This window comes from Camellia sinensis, chromosome 4 (genome assembly GCF_055761805.1).
Source record: "Camellia sinensis isolate YWXY chromosome 4, ASM5576180v1, whole genome shotgun sequence".
Classification (NCBI taxonomy): domain Eukaryota; kingdom Viridiplantae; phylum Streptophyta; class Magnoliopsida; order Ericales; family Theaceae; genus Camellia; species Camellia sinensis.
This window is the reverse complement of record NC_138964.1, coordinates 170,505,139-170,515,171: the sequence shown is the minus strand read 5'-3', so window position 1 is coordinate 170,515,171 and position 10,033 is coordinate 170,505,139.

Genomic DNA, 10,033 nt, shown 5'->3' with positions numbered 1-10,033 from the left:
CACCGACGGCAAGGAGGCCCATGGCCGCCATGTGATCTGAAAGTGACAGACAGTTTGTTATCTACTGTTATTGAAACATGCAGTGGGAAAGCGAAGCTAAATGAACTGAAAGTAAAGCATACCTCGGCCGGGGTGATGGTGTCAAAATATCGGCGGAAGAAGCCGAACGTCTCCCGTGGTCGCCGGGTGCATCTCCCGTCAAAGCGACTCGAGAACGGGACAGCCGGAGGAGGCTCCGCAACTGGTACGGGTGCAAGCCTAGGGAAGTAGGCGTAAACCCACAACTGCAAGACAGATGTCAGTATGACCATCAGATAAAGCAGAATATACAGAACGAAGCAGAAATAGCAGAGCCGTGTGTTGTGCAGTGTATTGTGTACAGTGTACAGTGTGAGCAGTGTACAGTCAGTGTAAAGCAGAATGTATGTGTGTGCCGTGTGTACAGTATACAGTGAGTGTAAAGCAGACCGCAGTGTGTGCAGTGTACAGAGTACAGAGAAAGTACGAGACAGAAATGAAAAGTGGAGAAGAAATGTACCTCCCAAGCCCGCCAGTAGCCTCCAAGCAGCTGGCCGCTGCCGCGAGAAGCCGAGCTCATATAGCCGTACAGGGTGGCCAGAGCAGCGCCGCCCCAGTCGTAGTGCAAGATATCCCGGACGTCCACCAGTGCGCTGAGAAGGCAGAAAGGCACGGTGTTCGCCCGGTCGGCGAAGATGGTAGTCCCGAACAGGAACATGAGGAAGCCACGAGCATACCTCTCCTCGTCCTCCGGGGTCATCTGCACCTCCTCCAATGCGGGCTGGACCCGGAACTGTGCCTCGAACCAGGAGTACCGGACGAAGCCTGGACGAGCTAGGGGTGGCGCCTCCCCCAGTAGATAGACCTGAGCGGCGGTCCACTCATCCATGTCTGTGTCGAAAGGGATCGGATCCCCCCCTACCCCGATGCCTGTGAGCATCGAGAAGTCATAAGGGGTCATCGTCATGTCCCCTGCAGCAGAAAAATGGAAGGAATCGGTGGTGTCCCACCACCTCTCCGCCAAAGCGGCGAGAAGAGGCCTGCATGTGGAGAGCCTAGAGAGCCCTCGGCAGAAGGTGCCGAAGCCCGCTCGGTCCACGATGCGCTGGACCGCATCAGGGAGCTCATCATACCACTCCCGTGCACCAGTATTCCCATACCCGCGAATGGTATGGGAACCCTCCTGCAAACAGAAAATGACAATCGCAAGACAATATTCAACATGCAGTTTTGAAAAGACAGATATGGCATGTATGCAAGTTTGTCAGATTCAGGCAAATACCGGGTGCCGGTGTGCTTACAGTGAAATACGTGTGCTGTGTCAGCGTGTTTGGGTGTTTCAGAACAGATGTGGCGTGTATGCAAGTTTGACAGATTCAGACAAATACTGGGTGCCAGTGTGTATGCAGTAGAATACAGTGAGTGCCGTGTGTTTGGGTGATTCAGGGCTAGTGCAGTGTGTGTGCATGTGTCAGTCTCAAGCAGATATCAGTTGTATGTATGTTTACAGTCAACTACGGTCTACGGCATATCAGATTTCAGCAGTTAGAGAATACAACTAACTATGGCAGTTTTGTATCCTACATTGCAGAAAGTAAAGCAGAAAGAAGAAAAATTACCTCGGAAGTGCCGAATGAAAGGTGGGAGGTAGGCTCGCGTAGTAGTAGCTCAGGCGCCACGTACCTCTCAAAGCTCCGGAACTGGCGCAGGCCGTCTGGGGGCAGAACGTGGATCGCCGGCCGGTAGGTCGCCGGATCGAACGGGCGCTCGCTCAGTGGTAAGAGCTCGACCCCGGGATCCATCTCGTGGTCCGGGGGAGTCCCGCCACGTGGAATGTCGTCCGCCATGTAGAGAATGGTGTGAAAATGGCCGAAAAAGGAAAACCGAGCCGGAATGCGAAGAGTCAACTGAAAAGTCAACTCCCGAGAGGGTCGGAAATGGCCGGGAAGGCCGGAATGTGAAGAGGCACGGAAATGAAGAGGAAAGTGAGGGGAACAAACCCCGAAAAGGCTAGAACGCCAAACGAGGCACCGAAACGAGAATGTGATCGGTGGAAAATTTCCGAAACGCGAAGAGGATCGCGAATCCGACGATGAAACGAGCGTAGAACGCGAAGAAACGGGCGAAAAATGAGAGAGAAGCACTCTAGAGAGAGAGAGCAAGGGTTTTCGGCGTGAGAAGAATGAGAAAATAGGGCATGAAGCCCTATTTTATAACACCCAAGGTGAAAAGACAAAACTGCCCCGCACCAGCAACTGTTTGCCGGTCGGCAATGTTTTGTGCCGGCCGGCACTTTTTTGTGCCGATGGAATTGTTTTTGTGCCAATGGCCAGCCGGTGGCCTCATCTTTCGGCCGGTGGGGTTCCCACAGCCTTGTTTAGGCCATATGAGAAGTTCATGGTCTTCATAGCTCAAGAAAGTGCAAGAAAGTGCATCTCCGATGTTCAACCGGCCTCCGTTCTGACCGCGGGCCATGTCTCCAGTGCGCGGCACTCAAATTCGTGCAAGGTGTATCCTTTTTGTATCCTTTTGAATTCAAAAGTTACCCCATGTGTGTGTTGCACGAGTTCATCACACTACTTCGATGCATTACATCGCGCTGTCATGCGCCACACATTTGCATTGTTATGCACGTGTTACATGCGTTGCGACACGCACCCCTTTGCATTATCATGCACATTTCTCATGCATCATCATTGCATTTCCATTCCATGCATTGTCATGCATTCTGGAATACGTGCGTTGTCGCGCATTTAAGCCCATTTACATTCCGTGTGGCATGCATGTCACACTTGGCATCGCACTGTTTTGTGCATTTCAAACCTCGCGCTGTTCTGCGCATCGCACTGTTTTGTGCATTTCAAAATTGTTCGCGCTGTTCTGCGCATCGCACTGTTTTGTGCATTTCAAAATTGCTCGCGCTGTTCTGCGCATTGCACTGTTTTGTGCATTTCAAACCTCGCGTTGTTCTGCGCATCGCACTGTTTTGTGCATTTCAAACCTCGCGCTGTTTTGCGCATCTCATTGCATTTTGCATTGTCATGCATGTTAATTACATTACCTGCGTAGACCGCATGTTTGTAATCATCTCCTTACTTGCGTAGACCGCATCTTATTTCTTTACTTGCGTAGACCGCATGTTATTTCTCTCTTTGCGTAGACCGCATGTTATTTCTCTCCTTGCGTAGACCGCATTGTTAATTACATTACCTGCGTAGACCGCATGTTTGTAATCGTTTCTTTACTTGCGTAGACCGCATGATAATTTCTTTATTTGCGTAGACCGCATCTTAATCCTTGACTTGCGTAGACCGCATTATCAGTTTCATTACCTGCGTAGACCGCATGTTTTACTCGCGTAGACCGCATTGTTATTTTCATTACTTGCGTAGACCGCATGTCTTGATTGCGTAGACCGCATGCTTAATTCCATTACCTGCGTAGACCGCATGTTTAATTTCATTACCTGCGTAGACCGCATGTTTTGATTGCATAGACCGCATGTTTAATTTCATTACCTGCGTAGACCGCATGTTTTGATTGCGTAGACCGCATGTTTAATTTCATTACCTGCGTAGACCGCATGTTTTGATTGCGTAGACCGCATGTTTAATTTCATTACCTGCGTAGACCGCATGTTTTGATTGCGTAGACCGCATGTTTAATCTCATTACCTGCGTAGACCGCATGTTTTGATTGCGTAGACCGCATGTTTAATCTCATTACCTGCGTAGACCGCATGTCTTGATTGCGTAGACCGCATGTTTAAATTTCATTACCTGCGTAGACCGCATGTTTTGATTGCGTAGACCGCATGTTTAATTTCATTACCTGCGTAGACCGCATGTTTTAATTGCGTAGACCGCATGTTTAATTTCATTACTTGCGTAGACCGCATGTCTTGATTGCGTAGACCGCATGTTTTACTTGCGTAGATCGCATGTTTAAATTTCAATACCTGCGTAGACCGCATGTTTTAATTGCGTAGACCGCATGTTTAGTTTCATCACCTGCGTAGACCGCATGTTTCAACTGCGTAGACCGCGTGCTTATGATCAATTTCGTCGTCTGCGTAGACCGCATGCTCCACTTACATGTTTGTATTTTCCACAGCATTGTCATGCTCCCCACTTGCTTTGCGCTGTCACGCATTTCGAGTACACCACATTTGCATTGTTATGCATGTTGCTAACAATATTGTACCTGTTAAGTTTGTTTTCTTTGCAGGCACGATATTGTATATACGGTTCATTTGAAGCTGGTGCAACCAGACGAGCCGCACAGGTATTGTATCTCCCGAGTGAGACGTATTGAGAATTCCATAATTCTCTTACATCCTTTCTGCATTGTAGTGTAGTTTCGCATGCTAGCTTAAAATTGTCGCATGTTTGCTTCATTACAGCTTTCTTTGCATGATCATAAGTTATGCTCGGCTCTGTGCATTGTCTTGCATTTTGCCCCTGCCTCCGGGCGCATACCTTATTTGTCTTGTATGCTTGTCTGAGTCTTCGGCCTTGTCAAAAATGGGTCGTCTCTGGGCTTTGACATTCACTCCTGTCATTGTTATGACTTTCGAGTTCTGTCAAAGAGGGGCAACTGTAGACACCCCATTTTTGACCGTCCTCAAGACTTGGACGTCACCGTTTGAACACTCGGTGATTATCCTTGTTTGTGTTCGTTTGGAGTTCCCGGAGGTCTCGGCTCTCGCGCCTTGCCTCAGGATCCCCGAACTTGAGCGTTTAGTGTCTGGTTTTGCACCAAACACTTGCTTCTTGCCTTTGAGAGGCAGAGTGGGGCTTGTAGACCATCCCCACCCTTCACCGGCAGTGGCTAGATGCCACCGGCTGGTTTTTGCTGCCACCGGCAATATAGTTTGCCGGCCGGCACTATTTGTTGCCGGTCAGCACTCTTTTGTGCCGGTCGGCACTCTTTTTGGCCAAGATGGCATTTTTTGCCGGCCAATTGCTGTTCATCTGCTTTTGCAGATATTTTTGGACAGCTGTATTGCTTTTGCCCCCCTCCATACACGTGTATGGAGGGATCTCCCTCTTGCAAAGCTTGTCTTGTAAGCTTTACAAGAGGCATATAGAGAGAGGCTCTCTCTAAGGCAAAAGAGGGCTCTTAGACATTTTTGAGAGAGAAAATACAGAGGAGAGCTCTGGTTTTCTAGGGTTAGGGTTAGACATACACAACCTATCTCTCTTTCCCTCTCATTTTGTACACTAGGTGTTTTGTGCCTTACTATTGCACACAAACACCTAGTGTTTCACCTTCCTCTTGGAGCTGAGGTTCTAAAGAGTGTGTTTTGAAGTTTTGGTGTTGGATTCAAGCTCAAGAAGGCCATTGGAGCATCTTTGTTGAAGAAGGCATCAAGGGTGAGATTCTAGTCCTTTTTTTCCCCATTCTTGCATCAATTTTCTACTAGTCTTAGAGCTGTTTTTGTGATTATTGTATAACATTAAAAAGTTCTATTTTTAAGCCCTCTTTATTGTTTATTAAGAGTGTTTTGTTGTTTGAGGGTTGTTGACCACCCTTAGGCCTCAAAAGGCCTCATTTTGAGCCTTTTTGTGCTAGCTCCGGGATTTTGGTGTTGAGGTCTCTTCACCACTGAAATCTTGAGGGATTTCAGTGGTGAAGATGATGCTTTGAAGTCCCAAGAAGGAGAGGGCCACCCCCTCTCCTTGTTGTCCTTGAAAAGGACCTATTTTGGCCTCTTAAGGAAGCCTATGCTTGGGTGCGTGTTGAGCATATTTGGTTTGTTTTCATGCTTATATATCCATGATATAACATGATTTCAAGTTGGTTTTGGAACTTCATGCATGCTTAGCATAGTTGACATGTAATGCCTTATTTGTGCCTTAACATGTTCTAGGTTGTTAGCCTTTGTTGGAGCGTGTTTTAGGCTTACATTTGTGAAGTTTATGTGCTTATTTTGCCATGTTTTAGCTCTGTCCATAATCGTTTGGGTCGATCTTTGCATGCATTATATAGCTCCTTTGTATTTAGGCTTGTTGGCCTTGAGTATGTGCATGTGTAGCATGCCATCTTTGCATTGTTTTGATGATTTGGAATCATCCTACATGCTATTTCAGTCCCATTTCCATGCTTGTTTGATTGCCTTGCATGTCTCTTTAATGCTTTGAAAGCATGTGTTGCAATGCTCCATGTTTTGGCCATGGTGTATGCCTTTGAATTTGGGCCACTTAGATGCCATCTAAGGAGTCCTTTGGCCTTGTTTTAACATGCTAAAAATCTGTTTTTAGTTGTTTAATGCATGCCATGTTTGGTCATGATAAGTGTAGTTCAATGCCTTATTGATTTGCTTTGAACACTTGGACTACTCGTTGCATGTTTTGGCTTGATTTATAACTTGATTTGGCATCATTTTATAACATGATTTTAGGGCTCATGTTGCATGCTAATTAGTCCATGTTTCCTTCTTTCAAGTGTGCTTGAATGTTGTTTGATTTGTGCTTAAGTGTTGGCCCTTATGTGCATGTGTGTGTGCATGCCATTTAGCCTTCATTTTATAGCACTTTGGCCACTGTTTTAGGCCTTATTAGAGTTGCCTAATTCATGTATAAGTCCATCTTGCCATCCATTTGCATTGCCATATGTATGCTTGCATGATTGCATAAGTGCTTTGCCATGCCATGTTGCATCCTTAGCTTGTATGCCTAGGTTGCATTGCATCTTGCATGCATGCCTTGTCCCTTGAATTGGTGATAGGGATTGGGAGTTTTGTTTGATTGGTTTGCATTGCATTTGAAACCAAAGTTGCATACTCGGTTCTTTGGGCCATCATGCATAGAAATGCGTGATTGGTGGTCCGAGAACCGAGGCACATGTTCCTTTGAGTCATCACAATGATAAGAGACATGGTTGGTGCATACATGCCTTGAATTATGCTGCCATGCCTTGTTTTGCCCTCTGTTGCTGTGAGTTGCAGGTTCTGCAGGAATACTCTGCCGACCGGCAGTGTAATGTGCCGACCGGCACAATTTTCTCTGCCGACAGATCCTATTTTGTGCCGATGGCCATACTACACTGCCGGTGGAAATTTCATCTAGCCGGTGATGATCCCCTCCGTCCAAGGATGCAGTCCTGAGGTTTTGACAACCTCCAGAGGAGGAAAGGGAGGAAAACAGAGGCAGCTTGCGCATGGCGGCGCGCTTCTCGAGACGTTTTGCTGTTTTCCTAAATTAGTTAATTAATTAAATTAATTAATTTGTAATATTTAATTAGCTTGCGTAGTTAATTAATTTGTAATATTTATTCGGTCCCTCCGAGCGAGGGCAAATCTGTAATAAGTGTGTGTGGGTGGTGTGTATGTCTTCCAACCTCCCTTCTTTCTCCCTTTTATTTACCTGCTTATGATGGTAGATTGGGGCACATTTATTTTTAGCATACCTTATGCTATGCATGCGTGCATCCATACATTTGTACTGCATGCATTAGGCTCGGTACATCATGCTAACTGCATTCGTACTTCAATTCAAAAATTGACTATGTGATAGTTGATCGCATTTCATATGCCATGTTTAGGGCTAGCCGAGCCTGCCTAGATCGCATTTTGTATGTGATGCATTAGCCACTTTTAACATGAACTAGGACATGCATGTTTGCTAACTAGTTTACTGTTTTGGCGCGGAGTACGATGTAAGTATTTTTGCTTTAGCATCCAGCATGCGTGTGAGTGTTGCCATGACAGCATGCTTAACATGTGGCTAGATGCTTATGTGTTAAACCGTTTTGAGTGCCTGTGGGTGAAGGTTGGATTGTTTGAGTTGGAAGAACTCATTGAAATCCGTGTTTTAGCCTACTTGCGAGTAGCAAATTCCAAAGCATTTTCAAACCAAACGGATATGCAATGTTTATTTCCAAATTAGGCAATCTAGTCTATACTTGTTTGCTGCGCGCATAACATAGTAATTCTAGGCTAATAATTGGTTTAAGAACACATAGCGTTTTCAAAAACGGATATCACGGTTAGTAGAGGCCGGTCTTCGGACCGGGCGAAAGGGGGTGCTCATAGCTGACCTTCCCCGATCGTACCCAAGCTCCCGAGCCGAGACAACTCCGGTGATGACGGACATGTGGCCTTCGGCACCGAGTCAGGGTTTCCTAAATTTCCCCATTTTAAAAATATTTAGGTGGCGACTCTGTATCTGGCAAAGCAGTCCATGTTTGGCACTACTTTTTCAAAAATCTGTTTCTCAAAACGATTTGCCAGATTTGGACTCTTTGGTTCAGATTAAGAACCGTGACACAAGTCGAGTCCGAACTGTAGCAGCGAGGTCCCCCCCCGCGGACTTGTTACATTGTGTTGTCATAAAAAAGTGTCTATTGCATAATTATGGTTTGGAAAGTTAGTATCATAAATAAATAGATAGGTATTGATGCTTTGGTTAACTAGTTATACATAAATTAAAGGATAGTTTCATAGGTTTATAAGTGTATGGGATTTTTCTGAATGTTCCTGCTCTCTGGACTTTGACCACTTGAACACCATTACAACAGTCCAAGTTCTACATCTATTCTGCTTTGTTCAAGCCCTCAAACACACTAATAGGACTACAAATATCAAATTTGGTTTGAATTTTAATATGTTGTACTGGTTTTCTTGGGGAAATTGTAGTTTATTTCCAGTTTAATGACATGTATTTAGATTGTCATCAGACTCCTGTTTGGGATGTGCTTTTGATTTTGATACTGATATATGCGTAGTTCTCTGATTGACTGTTAATATACCAAATGTTTCCAATTTTTGCTTTTGAACGTAATAATGGCTGCTCATTTAAGTGATTTTGTTATTATGTCATACATTTCGGTTACACCGGTTTAATATTCATATATTTAAAACTATGCATCTTGTTACTTATTCAAATCGTTTATTAAATAAAAAAGACACTAGGCTTTGGGAATCAAGTAAAATAAAAGAAGAGATACTATAGTATATACAAATCCAACAAGAGAATAGTATTGGTTTTCCAATCAATCTGGGACTTGAGGAAGTTTTTAACTGTAAAACTGGTTAATTAAACAGAACAATGAGTCGATTATTTAGAAGTAACTCCTCTATTAGTTCTAGGTCAACAACTTTGCCTTCCATACCTAATCAAGGATTAGTACTTAATGAAGAAGATGTTGAAATACAACATGATTCTGATCCCACTAATCCTGATAATTTGTTATTTGATAATCGATCACACCAATCTCAATCCAACAATCCTGAAGAAAAACGGTTAAGTCTAATTAATAAACTTTATATTCAAAAATGGTATTCTAAAATTAAAATAATTATCAATGATTTTGAATTAGAATTAATTGCTACTGGTGCTGATTTAAATTGTATACAAGAAGGTTTACTCCCTACTACATATTATGAAAAATGTCAAGAGAAATTAACTTCTGCTAATGGTAGTAAAATGCATATCAAATATAAATTACCTAAAGTTCATGTTTGCCAAAATAATGTATGTTTTAAAACCTCTTTTGTTTTAGTTACAAATATGACTGATAAAATTATCTTAGGTTCCCCATCTATATATTTATTATATCCATTTACTACATCTAGTACAGGAATAACTACACATGTTTTAGGTCAACCTGTTACATTTAAATTTTTATCTCCTCCTGAACTATTAGCATTAAATCAATTAAAAGATTGTTCTATTTCTCATACAATTAGTCGTTTAACTCGGCATTTAAATTTTCTTAAAGAAGAAATTAATTATAAACGCATTGACCAGCAATTAACTGATCCAGTACTTATTTCTTAAATCAATGATTTCAAATTAAAACTTGAATCAACTGTTTGTTCTACCTTACCTACTGCATTTTGGCATCGGAAAAAGCATGTAGTTACCTTACCTTATATTAAAATTTTTGATGAAAGACAAATTCCTACTAAATCTCGACCAATTCAAATGAATCATGAATTACTTGAAATGTGTAAAAAAGAAATTAATGAATTATTAAAAAATCGAATAATTAGTCCAAGTAAATCACCATG